Below are 20055 nucleotides of genomic sequence, written 5' to 3'. Positions count from 1 at the left end.
CGAACGAGAAAGTGTATTGTGCGCACAAATTAATAAAGTGTGGCCTCGTTTTATATATACATATATGATATATATATTATCATATATATATATATATTTCCATACATATATATATATGATATACATCATATATATATATATATATAGTATTATATATATATATATAAGTAGTTATACTAATGCCACTTTCGTCTCATTAGTATGCATAGAAAAGTGACAGGTCACACCTCTAAGTCCCACCCCCTTCCGCCGGAAGTCCCGCCTCATAAGCCCCGCCCACTTCAGGCGGACGTCCCGCCCCCATACGCCCCGCCCCCTTCTGGCTAAGCCCCATCCCTTCCGGTGGATGTCCGCCTCCACTTCCGCCGGATGTCCCGCCCCACTTCCGGTTTTACAAAATAAAATAAAATAATAATTTAAAAATTAGAAAAATTAGAAAAATATAATTTAAAAATCAATCACATTAGTATGCATAGGATCCATGTCCCGCCTCCTAACCACTTCCTGTGCCCCCTAATCCTGTATACAGTATTGACTGTAACTTACAAATACTTGCAAATAACATGAAATTTAGCAACCATATATTTAAAAAAGTAATGTCAATCTCTCTAACCCCTCCTTGCTCTAAAGAGTTCCGTGAAAAGTTTTGTGAACAGTCTGGACTTGTCCTGAGACAAGTCAGGACAAGTGTGGGAGAAACCATAAAACCCCCTGACATCCTCTACAGTCAAATGGCGGACAAGGGGAGGGGTAACACACACACACACACACACACACACACACACACAACCAGATGTGGGGGGTTGAGATAGCCTGGGTGTAAATGCCTATGTTAATTAAGACACTCTCTGTGAGTTAGTTTTAAAAAAAGAAATAAACTCAAATTAAATAAAAACAGCCATTAATTTTCACTCACCAAGACATCTAAAAACGTTATTGTCCTCTCTAGATTTGATTCAGGGTTTGTTTTAAATGGTGTGTGCTGGCTAAGGATGTTTATTTTCAAGTTTTGGGAAACTGTTAAAGAAGTATCTGTTTTGCAAAGAGGTTATTTTCAAAAGATCTTATTTAGGTTTTAATAGTGATACCTAAGGGTATTCTCTTTTAGTATATGGATTTGTGAACTAATGTGTAATTACTTTTATTAACTATAATTGCACAGGATCATTCTAAGAAGAGTGAGTGAGAGGGCTAATGAGCCAGCACCATACCTCCTCTATGCATTTTTCTTGACCTGTATCTGATCTTGAAAAACTTGACTCTTTTAAAAAAAGTTATTTTTCATCTATCATTTTCAACCATGCAGCAAGAGATCACATTTAAGAATAAGTAACAGTTTGTCACAATTTTACGGGAAATAGTCAGTGCGCGATGTCACATCTTAAAGACAGCTTGAACTGGATAAATGGTTAGTCTTTTTCAAACATACCGTACGTTCTGCATGTTAGTATATCTGGCCAATCGATTTAGACCCTACTGCCTAGACGCATGCCCTCAATAGGGAAGTCACGCTTTGGGAAGAGGTGTTTCATTTCACAGATCCACCTTGATTGTTGTTGTGAGGGGTGAAGGAAGAGGGACGGGGGAGGAAAATTCAGAGGATGAAGAAGCAGAAAACATAACTTGTTTTGTAAAACGGACAGCACGTCTGTTTCAAGAAAGACGACACCGTGTTTATGCATGACATGCAAAATATCTTGAAGCCCTGTAAAAAAAAAAAAAGGTACAAGTATATTGTGTTGAAAATATCGCAAAAAGTCGTAATTTGTATAATGTATTAGTTGCATATTGTATTTTGCTAGAAATCACTATGTAGTTTTTCAAAAAATATAATGGAAAAAGGAGAGAAAGACAAAAAATAAAATATCACAGTATGTTGAAAAAATATGAAAAAGTAATGTGTTTAAAATAACATGAAGAAATCAAAGTAACGTTTCTAAAAAACATATATTTTAGAAAAGTAATGTGAGTCATGTCAAGTTATCAAGACTGCTGTGTTTCATCGAAACAGTGTTAAAATCACAAACTTGCCTTTTAGAGAGAGATAAAGAAAACAAATTCCTTACAAATTAATGAATATTTTACCCGGTTAAAAAGGTTTGCATCCATTAAAGTGTAACTAAAAGTATCTTAGTAACACAAGAAAAGAGAATAAAGCATTGATGTTAACAAAACTGGATTGCTCCATTGAAATAGCATTAAAATCAAAAAGTGCCTTTAAAGAAAAAGTATTTTATTTTTCAGAAATGTTTAAGGTTTTTGCATACATAAAAAGTGTATCTTACAGTTCCTTTGTGAGAGAATTACACACAAATCTGCAGAGTGTCACTAAAAAGTTTTACACAGGGACTGACATTCTGTATGGGGGTTTCACACGGACACAAAGTACTTCATTATCTACTTTTCAGCTTTTATACACAAAAGTGTATCCTTCAGTAACTTTCTCCGAGAATTTAAGCATAAATCTGCCAAATGTTTCACTGAAAATGACTCCCCCCATTCAACGCAATAAACCCCACCCTCCACTCAGCAAATCATCTAAAACGAAGGACCCCACTAAGACGACCGTTGTAAACTAGACATGGAGCTGAGAAAAACCAAGACTCCCCCCAGGAACAGACTCCTGGACTGCCACCATCATCACTACCATTTTGGACACCCGAATCTTGCAATACTACTACTGCTGCTGATTTTGCTCCTTGGGCCAAAACGTCTCTGTTTATGGACACAGTGAAATCGGTGTTGGTTGATATTGTGGAGAGGGTGATACATCGGTACAGAGAAGAAATATGCAATGGGTGCCGAGTCAGTCACCCCGGCCAGAGGCAACACGATTTCCTGAATGACATGTCCGATTTTTACTTCAGAAACTATATACACACATTTTGAAGGGTAAACAAGAAGCATCAGGCTACCCTTCAGAGGCAGCAACTGTAAACATACTTGCACTGTAGAGACCAACTGAATTTACAGTCATTCGATCTGAGTTTTCACACCATGAGACATAGTGAGAGACAAGAGAAACATTCAAAACCGTTATTCATCTGTATGATCAGATTCTTTGACAAACATGAATCACAGTAACCACAACCTTTCAAGTGGCAATCCAGTAAGTTGAAATAAAGATGCAAAGTCTCTTTTTCTAGTTAGTAGACAGTTTTATTCAAATGTATTCTCATTTATTTAATGTACTGAGAAAACAAAATGTACAATATCTCAAATTTAGAGAGGACCATTAAGACTCAGATTCTTAATGAAATCTACGGACACAAAGTACTTCATTATCTACTTTTCAGCTTTTATACACAAAAGTGTATCCTTCAGTAACTTTCTCAGAGAATTTAAGCATAAATCTGCCAAATGTTTCAAAAACAGCCTTGTTTCACTGAAAATGACTCCCCCCATTCAACGCAATAAACCCCACCCTCCACTCAGCAAATCATCTAAAACGAAGGACCCCACTAAGACGACCGTTGTAAACTAGACATGGAGCTGAGAAAAACCAAGACTCCACATAAATGCAAGATAGTGGTATTTTACCGAAACAATGATGATCGTACCCTCTGTAAATTCCAGACAGACACCCCCAAACGAGACAAAACTGTGTTTTTGTTCCTCCTTCACAACCACTACTATGGTGTCAAGAACTTGAAGGGGTTTTTAGGCTCTTCGTATGTCTGTGAACATTGTTACACAGGTTACAGCTCTCAATGGAATCATTCCTGTACTGGTCATTGTTATGTCTGCCTTGACCCCTCATGTACTCAGGGAGAGTTTAAACCCATCTTTTGTAAAGACTGCAACAAAACATGCCGTACAGTCGGCTGTCACTCTCGACATAAAGAGCAGAAACAGAGATCAACAGACATTGCCAGTAACTGTGATTTACACAAAAAGTGTGTAGATTGCCAACTTTCTTACTACACCCCAAAGAGTAAAGCAGATAAAACACACAAGTGTGTGACGAACAAATGTAAGACATGCAAGGAAAAATTACCATCTGCTTCTACGCTCGGGTGTGAAAAACATTTGTGTTACATAGGAGTGCTGCCTAAAGAGACAGAACACAATGACAACATTGTGTTTTATGATTTTGAAACAATGGCGGGGGCAGATGGGGTACATATACCTTTCATGGTTTGTACAAAAACCTTGGGGGGGGTGAAATTTGGGTCGGCGAGGGAATCGACTGTGCACTGCAGTTTCTGGCACACTTTAGGCGCCCAAAGTTCAAGAATGCAACATTCATCGCTCACAATGCTAAGGGTTTTGACAGCTATTTCATTATCAACGCAATGGTTGCACAGGGGCTAAAGCCCCCGATAATAATGCAGGGAAGTAAAGTGCTCTCTTTTACTGACAAGGATTTAGGGCACAAGTACATAGACTCACTGTCTTATCTGTCTATGCGTTTAGCAGACATGCCAAAAGCTTTGGGATTTGGAGATAAAATCAAGGATACTTCCCTCACGGTTTCAGCTCCAAGGCTAACCTGAGTTATATAGGCCCTTATCCACCCGCACACTGTTATGGGGTTGAACGCATGACAACTGGTGAAAAGAGTGACTTTTTCACGTGGTATGAGACGGTACGCCAGGGTACTTTTGACTTCCGAGAGCAGGCATTGCTTTACTGCAAAAATGATGTGGACATTCTTGCCCAGAGTCCACATGGCCAACATGAAGCAGCTGCAGAGAGCAAGCTGGCCCAACATGGACAGGGTTAGTGAGTTGAGGAATAATTAAGACCCTTCATCTTAGTTAAATATGAATACTGCACTGTTAAACACTCTGGTACAACTTTAAGTCATGGCATTGATGGAGTTGTACTCTAGTGAAGGTATGTAGTAAATTGCAGCTAAAAAATGTCAAGTAACTAAAGCTACAATAATCGAACAGTTCCTCGTACATTTGTGCGCATAGGGGGAGTTGGTAGGACACCAGGAGACACTGAGGTGACCGTTGGGAACCGGCCGCTTGTGGGAACATTAGTTCTAGCAAGTTGTTCGCTGGAAATGACATGTTGCTAATCTTGCACCACTTCCTGTGTCCATTGTGTGTCGCTATATTGCTTTACTATTTATAAGGTTTGTGTTTGAATAAAATGACATTTATTTTAATTTGATTCTATAAACCATGGACTACATTTCTCTGTGTTGGAATTTGACAGACACTGCTATATTTTCAAAACTGTTACTGGTACTAGATATGTATTTTGTAAATTGTATAATGTTTACTTCCAACCTCTCCACCATGGGCAAGACTAAAGAGCTGTCTAAGGACCTCAGGGACAAGATTGTAGACCTGCACAAATTGTTTACAAGACCATCAGAAAGTAGCTTGGTGAAAATAAAATGGGGGTGGAAACATTATGCTTGGATGGGTCTTCCAGCACGACAATAAACCTTAACATACGGCCAAGGCAACACAGGAGTGGCTAAAGAAGAAGCACATTTAGGTGATGGAGTGGCCTAGCCAGTCTCCGGACCGTAATCCCATAGAAAATCTGTGGAGGGAGCTGAAGCTTCGAGATTCCAAGCATCAGCCTCAAAACCTTCAGGATTTGGAGAGGATCTTCAGAGAGGAGTGGACCAAAAAATCCTTCCTGAGATGTGCACAAACCTGGTGACCAAATACAAGAAGCATCTGACCTCTGTGCTGTCCAACAAGGGTTTCTCCACCAAGTACAAAGACATGTTTTGCAAGGGGATCAAATACTTATTTCCCACAGTTTAATGCAAATCAATTTTTATCTTTTATATAATGTCAATTTATGGATTTTCTTTTTGATATTCTTACTCTCATTGTTAAAATAAACCAGTAATTTATTTGTAAGTGGGTACACTTACAAAATCTGCAAGGGATCAAATACTTATTTCCTCCACTATATTTGACTCTTCACTTGCTGTAACAAATATGCATTTCCTCTCTGTGGGACGAATAAAGGTATTCTGATAATTCCTCATACATACTCCTTTAAACCATTTTTTAAAAGTTAAGACATTCAATGGTAACCTTGTTAACAGAAGTGGCAATAACAGAGTGATATTGACTTTTAGTGATTTATTTATTATGCACTTTTTCCTGCAGGTGTGGCTTGAGCCTCATCTCGCATAGCATTTTGGGCAGATGGATTTAGAGGCATTCAGGTTGTCCATCATCTCCAATGCCCTGACGCTCCGTGGCAGGGGGAGACGTGATGGCAGCTTATAGCAGCACTGGTTGATTATACTGTTGGACAACATATACACAAGTTTCAATTCAACATACCAAGTTGTATTGACATACTGTATGCACAACAGCGTTGTTTAGGCAATGCAAATCCTAACCCTAAACCTAAACCTGGGTCCTAAGCTTCTCCAATAATGCAACATACAATATACTCAAGACATAAAAAGATAAGTGAAAACACTTCACAGAGCTCAGGAGTTTTACAGCCTTATTGCCTGTGCGATAAACTTAAGCTGCACTCAATAAAGACATCATTAATAAAGTGTTCGTTCTGCTCTCAAACCAAACATTTCGATTACATTTCTTGAGTTTTAGAAAACCTAATCTATAATTGGCACAAAGGGGGATTAATGAAACACTTACTCGACAAACTTATCAGACAAATCCTTGTCCTATTTTATTTTCTCCTGCATTACATGGGCATCAGATGTCCCAGGGAGCATGGACAGAGTGACTCCTGTGGGTTTTCTATCATCCTTGCTGCAGGCTTCACCTATAGGTTGAGGCTGCTGTGCATTCATGGACAATCCAGCCATGGCAGCTGATAATTTGTCCAACGTGTCAATAGCAACCAGGGGACAATACTACAAAATGTTTATATATAAGGTCATTTAACCTTAAATAACTAAGCACAAAGTGAAAAGTCATCAAGTATTTGAAATGACTAAACACCAAAATGATCACTGTCATATTATAATCACTTGTAGGTAAGTAAAACTAACAGAATTAAATATTAAACAGTATCTCACAAATCCATTTGTAAACTTAGAAAACTAAACTAGCATTAAAATCGACATGCTAACCTCCTGTTCAATTGATATTGTACATTTTGTTTTCTCAGTACATTAAATAAATAAGAATACATTTGAATAAAAATGTCTACAAACTAGAAAAAGAGACTTTGCATCTTTATTTCAACTTACTGGATTGCCACTTGAAAGGTTGTGGTTACTGTGATTCATGTTTGTCAAAGAATCTGATCATACAGATGAATAACGGTTTTGAATGTTTCTCCTGTCTCTCACTATGTCTCATGGTGTGAAAACTCAGATCGAATGACTGTAAATTCAGTTGGTCTCTACAGTGCAAGTATGTTTACAGTTGCTGCCTCTGAAGGGTAGCCTGATGCTTCTTGTTTACCCTTCAAAATGTGTGTATATAGTTTCTGAAGTAAAAATCGGACATGTCATTCAGGAAATCGTGTTGCCTCTGGCCGGGGTGACTGACTCGGCACCCATTGCATATTTCTTCTCTGTACCGATGTATCACCCTCTCCACAATATCAACCAACACCGATTTCACTGTGTCCATAAACAGAGACGTTTTGGCCCAAGGAGCAAAATCAGCAGCAGTAGTAGTATTGCAAGATTCGGGTGTCCAAAATGGTAGTGATGATGGTGGCAGTCCAGGAGTCTGTTCCTGGGGGGAGTCTTGGTTTTTCTCAGCTCCATGTCTAGTTTACAACGGTCGTCTTAGTGGGGTCCTTCATTTTAGATGATTTGCTGAGTGGAGGGTGGGGTTTATTGCGTTGAATGGGGGGAGTCATTTTCAGTGAAACATTTGGCAGATTTATGCTTAAATTCTCGGAGAAAGTTACTGAAGGATACACTTTTGTGTATAAAAGCTGAAAAGTAGATAATGAAGTACTTTGTGTCCGTGTGAAACCCCCATACAGAATGTCAGTCCCTGTGTAAAACTTTTTAGTGACACTGCAGATTTGTGTGTAATTCTCTCACAAAGGAACTGTAAGATACACTTTTTATGTATGCAAAAACCTTAAACATTTCTGAAAAATAAAATACTTTTTCTTTAAAGGCACTTTTTGATTTTAATGCTATTTCAATGGAGCAATCCAGTTTTGTTAACATCAATGCTTTATTCTCTTTTCTTGTGTTAATAATGGCGCGTTTCCACTGCAGCGGGGTAGCCCCGTTTAAGCGTCCCTAAGCGTCCTCGCTCTGGCCCCGGGCTGCCTCGCTGGCCGGCCCAGGCCGTGGCGCATTCCCATTACAGTTTAGGACCTGGGGTAGTTACTATAGCAACGCAGTGTAGGCGGGGCGATCGGCTTTTTTTTTGTTCACATTTCGAGTTGTTCCGTCGAGCTCCTGCTGGATTTGATCATCCCCAATGAGATGTAGGAACGTCGTCACCTCCTCGGTCGACCACGTGTGCTTTTCTTATTAGACGTAGCCATTTTTGTAGCTCATCCGTTTACAAAATGCTGTTTATAAAAATGCTGCAAGCTTGCTTCTAAATATATATGCGACGCTAGGGATGAACTCGCGCGCAATATTGTGACGATTCTCTCTGACCAATCAGCAGTCGAGAGTGTTGACGTCACTAGTTCAGCCCTGGCCCTGGTCTGAGGGAACCACGATTTTATGAGGCCGGAAAAAGAGGGAAAAAGTACCCGCTGGCCGGTACTAGGCTATATGGAAACGCCACCAAAAACCGGCCTGGCCGCTTGAGGACGGTTAAGGACGCTTAAACGGGGTTACCCGCTGCAGTGGAAACGCGCCATAAGATACTTTTAGTTACACAGCAGTCTTGATAACTTGACATGACTCACATTACTTTTCTAAAATATATGTTTTTTAGAAACGTTACTTTGATTTCTTCATGTTATTTTAAACACATTACTTTTTCATATTTTTTCAACATACTGTGATATTTTGTTTTTTGTCTTTCTCTCCTTTTTCCATTATATTTTTTGAAAAACTACATAGTGATTTCTAGCAAAATACAACATGCAACTAATATATTATACAAATTACGACTTTTTGCGATATTTTCAACACAATATACTTGTACCTTTTTTTTTTTACAGGGCTTCAAGATATTTTGCATGTCATGCATAAACACGGTGTCGTCTTTCTTGAAACTGACGTGCTGTCCGTTTTACAAAACAAGTTATGTTTTCTGCTTCTTCATCCTCTGAATTTTCCTCCCCCGTCCCTCTTCCTTCACCCCTCACAACAACAATCAAGGTGGATCTGTGAAATGAAACACCTCTTCCCAAAGCGTGACTTCCCTATTGAGGGCATGCGTCTAGGCAGTAGGGTCTAAATCGATTGGCCAGATATACTAACATGCAGAATGTACGGTATGTTTGAAAAAGACTAACCATTTATCCAGTTCAAGCTGTCTTTAAGATGTGACATCGCGCACTGACTATTTCCCGTAAAATCGTGACAAACTATTACTTATTCTTACATTTGATCTCTTGCTGCATGGTTGAAAATGATAGATGAAAAATAACTTTTTTTAAAAGAGTCAAGTTTTTCAAGATCAGATACAGGTCAAGAAAAATGCATAGAGGAGGTATGGTGCTGGCTCATTAGCCCTCTCACTCACTCTTCTTAGAATGATCCTGTGCAATTATAGTTAATAAAAGGTAATTACACATTAGTTCACAAATCCATATACTAAAAGAGAATACCCTTAGGTATCACTATTAAAACCTAAATAAGATCTTTTGAAAATAACCTCTTTGCAAAACAGATACTTCTTTAACAGTTTCCCAAAACTTGAAAAGAAACATCCTTAGCCAGCACACACCATTTAAAACAAACCCTGAATCAAATCTAGAGAGGACAATAACGTTTTTAGATGTCTTGGTGAGTGAAAATTAATGGCTGTTTTTATTTAATTTGAGTTTATTTCTTTTTAAAACTAACTCACAGAGAGTGTCTTAATTAACATAGGCATTTACACCCAGGCTATCTCAACCCCCCACATCTGGTTGTGTGTGTGTGTGTGTGTGTGTGTGTGTGTGTGTGTGTGTGTGTGTGTGTGTGTGTGTGTGTGTGTGTGTGTTACCCCTCCCCTCGCCCGCCATTTGACTGTAGAGGATGTCAGGGGGTTTTATGGTTTCTCCCACACTTGTCCTGACTTGTCTCAGGACAAGTCCAGACTGTTCACAAAACTTTTCACGGAACTCTTTAGAGCAAGGAGGGGTTAGAGAGATTGACATTACTTTTTTAAATATATGGTTGCTAAATGTTATGTTATTTGCAAGTATTTGTAAGTTACAGTCAATACTGTATACAGGATTAGGGGGCACAGGAAGTGGTTAGGAGGCGGGACATGGATCCTATGCATACTAATGTGATTGATTTTTAAATTATATTTTTCTCATTTTTCTCATTTTTAAATTATTATTTTATTTTATTTTGTAAAACCGGAAGTGGGGCAGGACATCCACCGGAATGGGCGGGGCTTAGTCGGGGGGCGTGGCTTATGAGGCGGGACTTCCGGCGGAAGGGGGTGTGACCTGTCACTTTTCTATGCATACTAATGAGACGAAAGTGGCATTAGTATAACTACTTATATATATATATATATATATATACATATATATATATATATATATATATACATATATGTATGCAAGTATTGCTAATGCCATTTATTTAAGTTTTTGTACATAGTCATTACAATTAACGCTGAAAACTCCTCCACCATACTAACCCTGTATGCTGAAATTGATTGCATGTGGCACAGCACTAACTAGAAAAAATTCCACCAGCCGCCACTGGCTGCAGATGATGAGGGGTGAATGGTAAATCATGCAGATAAACAATAAAACACCTGTTTCTGAATGGGAGAGCATCAGCAGCCTTCACGTGGGCTTTTCAAATGCGTTGTCCAGTCTTCTGGGAGATTGTCAGATCTGTCCTCCTGGATGTGCCCAGCAGGGGGCAACGTGTTTAAAGACCAACTACAGCAATGGTAGCCAAATCAAGTCTGGGGAGCCATTGGAGGGTTTATTTTTAATTCTTATTCTTATTCTTATTTTTAATTCTTTTAATTTAATTATTTTTAATTTTTAATTCTGCATTAGGCAACTGTTCATTTATATTTAGTTTATGATGCCAGGATGTGGTGCTCTGGAATGCCATTTAAGCCAAAATTAAATAAATAAATAGATACATAAATAATTAAATAATTAAATAAATACATATATATATAAATATGCCTATGAAATAAATTCTGAAATAAATGAGGCAATAAATATGTATAGCCTACATGTACATTTAAATACACATTTATTTATTTCATGGGACTTTTATTTCATAATGACACGTTTATTTATTTCAAGAGACTTTTATTTCATAATGACACATTTATTTATTTCAAGAGACTTGTATTTCATAATGACACATTTATTTATTTCAAGAGACTCGTATTTCATAATGACATATTTATTTATTTCAAGAGACTCGTATTTCATAATGACGCATTTATTTATTTCAGGTGACTTGTATTTCATGAGACATTTCCATTCCTTATATGCAAATGAACGGGGCGTGGTTAGCTCACAGATCCAGAGACCCAGACCAAAGCAACAGCACCACACTGACTACTCGAGAAGAGGAAGAAAATGGAGGAGAAGGACTATAAGGCAAACTACTAAATTCTCAGTCAGACATCGCATGTAATCTGATACTCTAAATTTCACCCGCCAGAAATGTTCGCTTCTTCTTCTTCGGTGTAAATTGTCCGTTGGCAAACCAGTTGACTTCTTCTTCTCTCGGTTTTTTGGCGGATTGCAAACAACTTTAAGGTGCATACCGCCACCTACTGTACATGAGTGTGAATCATCATATCATTCCATCTCTTAACTCATGGACGTATCTATGATCTAATCCAAAAATAAATAAATTAGGGCTGTCAAACGATTAACATTTTTAATCAGATTAATCACAGTTTAAAAATTAATTAATCATGATTAATCACCATTCGAACTATGTCCAAAATATGTCATTTCTTTATGTATATTGTTGTGGGAACGGAAAGATAAATGAAAGAAGGCGGATATATCCATTTAACATGTTTATTGTAACATTTTTCTGTGTGTCAAAATGAAAGAGAGCACCTATCAATCATCAAAGCGTGGGGTCTTAATTCATTACGTGTTGATTTCTATCAACGGGGAGTACTTCAGGAAAGTCGACGGGGGGGGCGCTAGTGGAGTACTTGGTGACCACAGAGTGTGAACGTTGTGATCAGCTGTTTTAGCGCAGTTCTCCAGTGAAGGGAGGAGTCTCCCTCCGCAGCCGGTTGGCGTAGTTTTGGCACAATTCCGTTGTACAGACCGACGTTAACAGCAGCCCTGTCTGTGCACACGGAGACCGACTCTGTCGTCCGGTGATCTAACCGCCTTCTGGAAAAGCTTCACAAGTACGTCGGTACGCAAATGCGCTTTGTGACACAAGTGACGGTACGCATTTCAGATTACGCACATAACCTGCGTACCAGTTATGTGTTACCTGTACTACAGCTAAAGTATTCTCCGTCGGGACTTCCTGCAACAACACCACGCCGTTATCTTGATTCTGATTGGCCAGAAGACATTATCAAAGATGTTCTATTGAGGAGACGATCACTACGTGACAAAAGTTTTCAAAACCGTTTCTGGTCTTCCGTATTTCCAGACAAGTGGCTGCTGAAATCAATCTTACTAACTGCTGTCTGTGCAATTTACTCCGCGCGAGTTGGCGGACTTTAGTTTGCTTACTTTAACTTCATTTTTCATGGCCATTTCTTGGTATGGGTGTACCATACCCTGTCTTTATAAATATTTGTCTGCTGGCATACCAGCAGACCAGCATTTATCTATCACCAGTTTATGTTAGTATTAAATATACAATGTATTCTGGTAACTATCAAAATAAAGACATTGTATAGTGTTCATAACAGTATTTGTATTTAATAAATTACACTTAATACAATAATATTACAAAAAAAACCTACATCTAAATAAATATATTATCTAAAAAAGATAACAAATATAATTCAAAATGTAAACAGCAACAAAGAAATTCTAAACATTTTTTTTCTTTTTCTTGTTAATATCCATTATCTTCTCTGTTATGTATCTTCCGGTCTTTGCCAATCTGGCCAGCATTTCTTGGTCCTCCACGTCTTTCTCGTGCAGCCACTGCTTGAAGCAAACTGAAAATAAGAAACAACAATGTTTTAACAAATCGTATTAAATAATCTGATGACAGAACTGTAAACAGAATTGCTGAAACTTTAACAAAATAAATAACTCAGTTACCTCTAATCATTAACCCATGTTTGTATCATTGAGTTAACTCTGTGTGTTGCTGCTAGCATACATAATATATACCTGACGTGGAAATGTTACTCGTGGATGGGGCTACAGAGCTACTAGAAAGACAGTCGAACCCGGTGCATTCCTCCGTCTGAATGTGGAGCACTTTTGCTAAATGTTTAGACAAATAGTTTGTGTTACCGCCCTTACATGCTAAATTCTTATTGCACTATTGGCAACGAGCATTTTCCACCTCAAGACCAAGCCCCCAGGAAGTGTGCCGGACTCTGAGGAAAATATTCGTTGTGTCCAAACGGCGGTACTACAATTTCCTTATCAGTCTGTGACGTCGACCGGCCCAGAAATACTTTTTCCCATTGACTAACATTGGGAAAGAGACGTCTGTAACTCGGTGGATAATTTTTTTGAAACTAAATAAACTACCCAGTATGAACTATTGTATAGCCCTAGAATCATTAAGTCCTTAAAGTTGTAAAATGCACTAAAAGCCGAATCTAGATTTATTCTCTCTCTCCATTCTTTCTAGTGAGCCGAGAGTGTGTGCTCGGGGGGCGGGGCTTAAGGGGCGCATGCTCTATGAGCACACAAACGGGTTATTCTGCTCTGACAGCCAGGCATGACGGGTAATCTGTGACGTTTCGCTCTCTCAAAAGTTGGGCCATTTTGACTTCATGCGCCAATGAGCAGCTCTCATAGAAAAGAACGAGGCCCCTCCTCCGACGCTGTATCCAGTTCTTATTAAACATCCATGCTCAAGACGGGTAACATAACTACCCTCGGGGCGCTTAGTTCTCTCCGCCATGTGTTTGTGTGCGCACGCGCGTGTGTGTGTGTGTGTGTGTGTGTGTGTGTGTGTGTGTGTGTGTGTGTGTGTGTGTGTGTGTGTGTGTGTGTGTGTGTGTGTGTGTGTGTGTGTGTGTGTGTGTGTGTGTGTGTAGCACACTGACAGGGGAGAGAGATCTTGTCTGGATTGGAGAGATCGAAAATAAATCATAGACGCACTTTGTAGTCTTATTGCATATTAGAAACGGAGTTGCAGTAAGACTGCGATATAATGTTTATGTAGATATAATACATATGACGTCTATTTTTTAAATGTCTCCCGTAACGATAAAAAGATTGATAACATTGGACGTTAACGGTACCACGGTCTTTAATAATTCAGCCCCGGGGCCCCGTTAATACTGGGGCTTGGTACCCATCCCTAGTTTGAATTATTACCTCATCAATATTACATTTCAAATAACCAAGTACTTGGTTACCAACACAAAGCGCAAGTGGCTAGTGCTGCAAAGAACATACCTGGTGATGGTGATGATGGTGGCTCTTCGCTGCAGGATCTGGTCGATGTCCTCCTAGCAGAAGTGATTGCCTTCGTCGTTCTCGTCCATGATGGCGGCGTAGGCTCCTTTCCTCAGCAGGTCCTCGATCTCCTTCTTGGAGAACTGCTGGACCGGCTAAAGGCGACGCAGAGAGACATTTACACAAGTGGATTTAGAAAACTCTTTTTTTTTAAAAACTAAGCGTACTGCAACAGCGACTGACCCAAACATGACTTGGCATCTAGAAATATGACAGATTTTCTTTTTCTCACCCCGTTGTTGTTGCCTTCTTTGTTCCCACTCACGCTCTGCAGGACGGCACAGTCCAGCCCGAGCTTCAGACTAGCTTTATCCAGCATTTCCCTCTCATAGTTTCTAGTGATCAGACGGTACACCTTCACCACCTTAGACTGGCCAAAACGATGACACTGAGCTTGAGCCGGAAATAAAAAATTAAAAGAGGGGTCAAAAGAGCATCATGTGCAGCTGCTATTCAACGTTTTTAAGCATTAAATGGGAAAATAATATACACTTAAAGAACCGAGGGAATAAACGGAAAGACTGTTGTTGTTGTTGTTGTTGTTGTTGTAGCCCTATTGAACTATCTTTAGGACAGACAGAGCAGATATATATATCGTACCTGCAGGTCATATTGAGGGTTCCAGTCAGAGTGGAATAGCACACAGGTGTCTGCAGCAGTGAGGTTCACAAGCTCTTGATCAGGTGTTTGATGTGGGCTGGCATGATCCTTTCTGCAGAGATAAATAAAGAAAACAAAGAAGACATTATTAATAATAATAATGATGGTAACAACAATAATATTAGTATAACTATTTGTATAGCACTTACACAATAATTGCAAAGTGATTCTCACAACAAAAATAAAGAACAAAACAATATCAACAATAAAAAAACTAATGATTATCGGAATGTTAAGATACAAATAAATGATAAACATTCTGAGAGGCCGACTACAAAAGGTAGACTCAATGGCTCTTGATGACATCAATGAGCAGTCCCAACACATGCTGCTGTATAAAAAGAAATATGTCCAGATTTCTTCTATTTAGTGTTGGATGATTTGTTGTATTGATTGCTGATGGATGTTAAGATATGTTTTACAATTATAACAAAAAGATTATTGGAATTGGAATCAAAAAGTTTACAAATCGTAGTTTTAATAAAATTACTAGCAATATAGGATTTATTCAACAGCGGTAAAGCATTAAGTTGCTAAATTAACGTACACTGAACTGTAAAACTTACCACTATTTAGGAAAGGACCTGATCAGAAGGATTGACTAGTAAGACAGCAAAGAGGTGGAGGAGGTCTCTGTCATGTACAACCATTGGTAGATGTTACACCTGAAAGAAAGATAAGGAAATAAGAGAATACAGGAGGACAAACACCTTCTTAAATAAAAGACCAAATCATGTCAAGCTTTACATCTTTCAGTCTTTACAATGCACTGTTGGAAATTACATTCCAAAGGCTAAATTCAAACTCAATACCATAAATAACTGGGTGCTTTACCTGATTTAACACGTTCCACACGGAGCAGCAACCATCCGGCGGGGCATTTTACTGCATATCATCTCCTCCCTCTCCACTGTTTCCAGTAGATATCTACTGCCTCTGTCCAATAAAACTGAAATGCCCCAAAACAATCATTTAAAAAGTTAAAAACAATAACTTGCTTTTGGCATTCAAATGTATTAGAATCTCACCTTTTTCCTGGATGTCAGGAAGGCCAGGAAGGCGTTCCCTTCAAGTCCGCAACCAGTCATAGGAGTTCAAATGCAAAACCTGAACGATGACAAGAGCGAGACTTACATTTGACAAGATAAGTAATACCAGAGCAGTGTTTACGACATGCAGAGAACAGATCAAATCCCCTGACAGACTCACACACTTTGATGATGTCCTCATCTGATAATGATGTTTCATTTTTAGCAGCAAAGTAACATTACTCAAGGTATATGTTGGACCCAACTCATGTACAGTATGTTTTGCATCTCCTCAACAATGGTCTGTATAGTTGAGTAGAAACAAACTGTCCCAACAGTTTCAGATAGATTAACAAAGAAAAGTTTGGAATTAAGCACAAAACCCCTCTTTGTATTAAGCTAGCTGCCACAGAAAGTACAGCTTAACATGCTAACCTGGTAGAGTTAGCTAACGTTAGCTATTTTGTCCAACTAAAAACCTCTAACGTGCATTACATTGACGATTTTAAACACAACTTAACTCTCTCAACTTGTAAAATAACGTTCATTTAACATACCCTTAAATAACTAAATCACGTTTTTCAGGGGCAACACAAACTGCAGAAAACGTTAGCTGCTAACTGTTGTTAGCTAAGACAGCTAGCTCGTAACAATAGCCTCCTAGCAAACTTAAGGTTACGTTAACATTAACTTAACGTTGTAAGAAAGCAAAACGAACCTTCGAGACATCTTTTACTCTCAGACTGGGTGTAATTGTGTAGCGTTGCTTACCAATCGTAGCTCCAGAAGGACTTTTGGCTGTTTCCCAGTAGAGACTAGAGAGAGCTGTCAGAGCGGTTGCTCTCAGAAGAGCAGCATTGGGCGGACCAGAGAAGACCAGATAAGACCAGAGAAGAACCAGTTAAGCACCAGAAAAGCACAAGAATGGTTCTTGAACCGGTTTGGTTTATTGGCAGTTTGCAAACCACTTAAGAGTACTGGAGTGTGAAACAAAAGCTATTGAGTGTTGTGGTGCTGTTGCTTTGGTCTGGATCTGTGAGCTAACCACGTTAGTTCATTTGCATATAAGGAATGGAAATGTCTCATCATGAAATACAAGTCACCTGAAATAAATAAATGCGTCATTATGAAATACAAGTCATCTGAAATAAATAAATGCGTCATTATGAAATACAAGTCATCTGAAATAAATAAATGCGTCATTATGAAATACAAGTCATCTGAAATAAATAAATATGTCATTATGAAATACGAGTCTCTTGAAATAAATAAATGTGTCATTATGAAATACAAGTCTCTTAAAATAAATAAATGTGTCATTATGAAATAAAAGTCTCTTGAAATAAATAAATGTGTATTTAAATGTACATGTATACATATTTATTGCCTCGTTTATTTATTTCAGAATTTATTTCATAGGCATATTTATATATATATATGTATTTATTTAATTATTTGTGTATTTATTTATTTAATTTTGGCTTAAATGGCATTCCATAGTATCTGCGCTAGAGCGCTCTTTCCATGCGCAACAGGAACCGCACCTGTTCGCTTATGCTGCCTTCATGTGCCTCTTGCAATGTTGTATATATAAGCGCCAAACATAATTTCAATGAAATGGATCTTCAATGTTATGTGTAGCTGCAGTTGATGCTCTACTTTTGTTTTGTTTGTATTGTTGTTATCCACCCCAACACAAAAGCAACGTTTTTAAAACATGTGGACCATCCCTGATGTTTTATAACTAATTGTTAAAAAACTTTAGATTTGTCCGACTGTACTTGAAGTCAGCAGCCCTTCTGATCCGAACGTGAGGAGCGTTTCCTTCTGTTCCCACTGAGGCGACGGGGGACGTGGGACGGGATGAAGATATGAGTGGAGAACAAAAGACGAATATGTGACCAGAGTATCTAGAAAAGTGGTATTTCCTTATAAAACGACAAGGAAAACATGGCAAATGGAAGTTCTCCAGATGCAGCTCACAGGGCGCACATACTGGAAAACCCTCTCCGGGTGAGTCTTTGGGAAGGGACAGGGGACAGGTTTCTCCAGAGTGGATCATGCATTACATGAGTATTTTTTGGGAGAGTAGTTTAAGACAACATATTATGTATTATATATATGTATGTATGTATGCTGAGAATGAGATAAAACCAATGTTAATGTGAAGAGAATGTCTCCATCATGGGGTGAGTCACTTATTTAAGATGTAGCTAACATAGCTTAATCTTCTTGATTCACTGGGCACTAGGGCTGAATGATTTGGAGATACAAATATATTTTGTAATCAGAAATATTTGCAATATCTTTCATTATATTGAAGGGAATTCTCTTTTTTCTCATTTTTTCTCATTTTCAGTGAATAATATATTAAAAATCATTGCTATGCTCTGTACAAAACAAATACATATTTTGAATACAATTACGATTTAGGAACAGTGAGTGACTTTAATGTACGAGACAAGAATACATTTGAAAACATCTTTTCTAAATATAAGCTCAGCCTCAAAGCTCTGGTAATGAGTCCTGACACACCTGTCACAGGCAGTGTGGTAAAGTAACTAAGAAGTTTTTCTCCAGATACTTTTACTTTTGGTACTTTAACTATATTTTGATGATAATACTGTTCTACTTTTACTTGAGTAACATTTTGATTGCAGGATTTATATTATAACAGAGTATTCCTACACTCTGGTACTTCTACTTTTACTTAAGTACAAGAACTGATACATTTAGTTTATTTTGAACTTTTGACTTAAGTAGACTCTCCCGCATGTGCACATCTGTTTGAGTTGGTAATATAAAGTGTCTTCCGCGTTCGTGGTTTGGTAATGTCCTGCTATGTGTGTCAGACCTCATACAGACACACACATTCTTTGCTCCTCTTCCCCTGTCCGAGTGTTTTTCTCTTTCTGTCATGTTTCCTCTGGGTGGGGCAGAGAGAGAGAGAGAGAGAGAGAGAGAGAGAGAGAGAGAGAGAGAGAGAGAGAGAGAGAGAGAGAGAGAGAGAGAGAGAGAGAGAGAGAGAGGAGAAATTAGTAGGCGTGTGTAATGAGTAATGGTGGGTTGTGAGAGAATAGATCTACTGTAAGAGTCCTGAGCAGCTGGCTAATGGTCGCAGCTACCCACTGTCCAGGGGACAATATCTGTCTGTCTGCGTCTCTGAGCTGAACATGTTTTTGGAGTACCTCAACGCCTGAGTTGTATTCCAATTGGTTGGATCGACATGAAAACATAGAAAGGAAGAGATCCACAATCTCTGTTGTTTTCATGCAAAGAGTTGCTGGATAACATCACCTATAATTGCTATACACCTATAGTGAAGCTACTCAATACATTTTGACTTTTATATATTCAAAGGCACCAAGTAGTACACATTAGGACAATATTAAGTAATGTCTTGTACACAGAATATATGAAAATGTAATGGACATTAGGCCATAACATTTGTATGGTGCATTCTTACTCCCTGGGCAATAAATCATGACCCTCGACCCTTAAACTTCTTCGACCTAATACGCATGAGGTCGCTACATTTTGAATGTGCTCTTCATCACCTCTATTGGATGTTTTTCACATATTGCAAGTCTAACTTGGTAGTGAGTAAATCATCTGACATTGAATTCTCTCTCAGCCTTTGTTCAGACAGCAAGTTCATTGAGGTCAACTTTTTAGCAAGGATTTACAAAGGCGG

The 20055-nt window shown here is 38.5% G+C and overlaps 1 long non-coding RNA gene across 1 annotated transcript; it reads right to left on the bottom strand.

Moving 5' to 3' along the window:
• Positions 1-13081: 13081 nt before the first annotated feature.
• Positions 13082-15044, bottom strand: LOC117550360. The gene is made up of 3 exons (XR_004569617.1): positions 14906-15044; positions 14614-14768; positions 13082-13187 (listed from the first exon to the last, which is right to left on the bottom strand). It is a non-coding gene; the product is annotated as an uncharacterized LOC117550360 (long non-coding RNA).
• Positions 15045-20055: the final 5011 nt, after the last annotated feature.

Source organism: Gymnodraco acuticeps, unplaced genomic scaffold (assembly GCF_902827175.1).
Source record: "Gymnodraco acuticeps unplaced genomic scaffold, fGymAcu1.1, whole genome shotgun sequence".
NCBI lineage: Eukaryota > Metazoa > Chordata > Actinopteri > Perciformes > Bathydraconidae > Gymnodraco > Gymnodraco acuticeps.
The sequence above is the reverse complement of the archived record's forward strand: the minus strand, read 5'-3'. Positions and strand labels throughout refer to the sequence as shown.